Below are 3,651 nucleotides of genomic sequence, written 5' to 3' on the forward strand. Positions count from 1 at the left end.
GATAGATAGTAGCAACTCACCCTTAACTCATCAAACAGAGAGAGGCAGATTCACTCTGTACACATGGTTATTTGCTTTCTCTGTTTTATGAGCATTGCCACTCTCTTTAAAATTGAGTCTATAAATAATATATAAGTGGAAATCTATCAGATGCTGCTTGTTTACTTGTATAATACTAATAATTCAAGATTTATATCTTGTTTTTTAACTGAGAAGATCTGATTAAATCATAGCCCTACTGAACATAATTTTTCAATTCTATAGATTTGGCTAAAAAATTAAAGTTATAGAGACAATAGATTTACTGGTTGAAATAAAATGCCATAGTGGAAATATGAAAGTGGTTTTAGAGAATAATAAACATGATTCCAAATCCTAGGAAAGCCAATTACCAAAAAGCGAGTATCATGAGTCAGGTTCCTTAACCTTCAAAAGACCTCAATTCCCTTATCTCTAGAACTGGGGGACCAATCATATCTACCTCATGGTAAAGAGGTAAAAATTATCAACTTTAAAAAAGCTGATAATTTTTTAATAGAATGCTGAATGGGGTTTTCTTTTACATGTCCTGGAATTGATCATTCCTGCCCAAACTTCAGATGGATAAGATACTCAAAAGTCTACTTTCTTAAATCCACTAATGCTCATGAAGGAAGAGATAGAGTGGGTTCTCCCACCAATATCACAATTTATCTGTTTAGGAACAGGCTACAGAGGAGAAATTAGTTGTATTCTGCATTATAAATTGTACAGTGTTTGAAATGAGTAGCTTCTGTTCAACCCTCATTCTGAGGAAGCAATGTAGGGGTGACCTTCATCTCCACCAAGTCACATTGAGAAGGATTTCAAGAAAATCACTCCTAGAAACCAGGACTTTCTATAGTCATGGAAGCTATTTGCCTGAATGCACACTAAGCTGAAATACCTGCTGACCCACTCTGATTTTGTAATCACTAGAGGCCTTCTGGAATTTCCTTGCTTTTTCTATGATCCAACAGATGTTGGCAATTTGATCTCTCTAGTCACTAGAGGCCTTGAGGGGCTTTCTTGGTAAAGAATCTGCCTGCAATGCAGGAGACATTGGTTCTTTCTCTGGGTCAGGAAGATCCCCTGGAGGAGGGCATGGCAATCTACTCCAGTATTCTTGCCTGGAGAATTTCATGTACAGAAGAGCCTGGCAGGTTATAGTCCATAGGGTCGCAAAAAGTTGAATAGACTGAGCTACTTTCACTTTCAGAGGCCCTGGAAGAGTAGATGACGTGCCTCCAACCTCCACATTTAGAGAGAGTAATAATTGTGATACTGCTGCTGCTGCTAAGTCACTTCAGTCGTGTCTGACTCTATGTGACCCCAGAGACGGCAGCCCACAAGTTTCCTCTGTCCCTAGGATTCTCCAGGCAAGAATACTGGAGTGGGTTGCCATTTCCTTCTCCAATGCATGCATGCATGCTAAGTCACTTCAGTCATCTCCGACTCTGGGCGACCCTATGGACAGCAGCTCACCAGGCTTCTCTGTCCATGGGATTCTCTAGGCAAAAATACTGGAGTGGTTGCCATTTCCTTCTCCAAATCATGGTACTAGTATCTGCTTAGTGTCTGGATTTAAGAAAGACATCGGGTCATGAAGTGAGAAGCAACTAATTTATCAGGTAAGGAAAGAAAATACTGTTGACCTCTATCCCATCTCAGTATTCCCAGAAAACAAAGAAAGAAAACATTATTCATGGTTTCTCTCCTGCCACCAATAAAAGCACAGAGGCCAGAGGAGGAGGGAAGGGTTGTAGGACTGCTTGGGAGATTTCATCCAGGCACAGAAACTGCCTTCCTGGGGTGTGTATGGGGAGCTTAGGGCAAATAAAAATGCCTTCTGGCTGCCTTCTCTTCATAGACCCTTTAAAAATATATATATTTATTTATTTGGCTGCACTGGGTCTTAGTTGGGGTATTTGGGATCTTTTGTTTCAGCATGCAAACTCTTGGTTGCAGCATGCAAGATCTCGTTCCCTGATCAGGGATCAAACCTAGACCCTCTGCATTGGAAGTACAAAGCCTTAGCCACTGGACCACCAGAGAAATCCCTCTCCATAGATCTTAGATTAGCAGAGACCAAAAGAAGAAATGAGACACGGTGTAAGTAAAGCCAGATTATTTAATAAAAATCATTTGAAACCTTCACTTGTTATGCAGTAATCCATTTCAAAACTGTAAGTGATAAGGATAGGAAATTGCGAGGAAAGAACAGTGTGGGGAGACTAGTATTTGGTAGTCCAGCAACAAAGTTTGAGACACTTTCAGCGCAAACTGCATGACATCCACGTGGCAGACATATCCACCTTAAACGTGCATGTGTTAAGTGTATGTAATGTCACCATTCAGAGAACTAACAATTACTAGTTCCTCATTACCAAAACTAGACATTTTACATCTCATTGTTTCCATATTATTATTACTATTTCATGCTTGCTACTGTAAATCAGGCATTTTGCTAAGTGCTTTAGTTATATCATTTTACTTTTTTTACTGTCTTCATTTTTAAAGATGAAATGAAAGTGTTAGTTGCTCAATCAGGCTAGTCTGTCCCTTGTGTTTCCCAGGCAAGAATACTGGAGTGGGTTGCCATTCCTTTCTCCAGGGGATCTTCCCAGCTCAGGGATTGAACCTGGGTCACCAGAATTGCAGATAGATTCTTTACTGTCTGAGCCACCAGGGTACTTGGTGAGGATAAGAACAGTGTCCAAGATTGCAGTTATTAAGAGTAGACTCAGAAACTAAATTCATGTAATTCAAAAAATCCATGTTCTTAGCCAAGATGTATCCAGCCTCACAATTTTTTTTCTCTTAACCCTTAAATTTAACCCTCCTCAGAATCAGACCAGATTTAGTACTGATTACTGTCTCAACTTAGTTCATGTTATTCCTTCTACCTGAAATGTCATTTCCCCTTCTCATGTCCAGTGCAAATCTTAGCCATTACTCAAAGCTTATCTTAAGCCCCATTGTTCTTTTAAGACTATTTATAAAGCACATATATTATATATAGAAACTAGGATGGTATATATTTGTACGTGTAAAAATATATATGTATATTTGTATATACATGTACAAATATATTGAGAAAATATAAATGACTGATTCTAAAAAAAACAAACTCAATTGTTTCATTTCACATTAAATTACATTTTTCCCATTATCTTAAATCCTTTCCAGTCTTACTATTTTTTCTATATAATTTTGAAATTTCTGATGTTCACTAATAGCTTTCTGATTAACTGATTTTATGTATTCTTCTGTTTGCAAGAAATTTCTTTTATGGGTTCTCCATTATTCAGAAAATTTTATAGACAAGGTTATAATTTATGAAACAGGGAGACCATTCTTGAAAAAGACTGAACAGATTTTTAACTACTTCATTAAAGCAATCCATAAATAAAACAAAATACAATGCCAAGATAACTTTTGTAGTTGAGTTTCTAGCAATTACCTTTTTACCCTTTAGTGGTACTGATGTAATATAAAAGATATAATCTTCTTGTTTCATCTCTTTGTAGTTCTTTTCTCATAAATATGACTTGCTATCCAAAGTTTCCATATATGATTAAGTGTCAATTGACTTTTTTTCTTAATATCTCCTATTTCCCCCCAATCCTTGAA

Source organism: Ovis aries, chromosome 10 (assembly GCF_016772045.2).
Source record: "Ovis aries strain OAR_USU_Benz2616 breed Rambouillet chromosome 10, ARS-UI_Ramb_v3.0, whole genome shotgun sequence".
In the NCBI taxonomy this organism is placed as follows: Eukaryota; Metazoa; Chordata; class Mammalia; order Artiodactyla; family Bovidae; genus Ovis; species Ovis aries.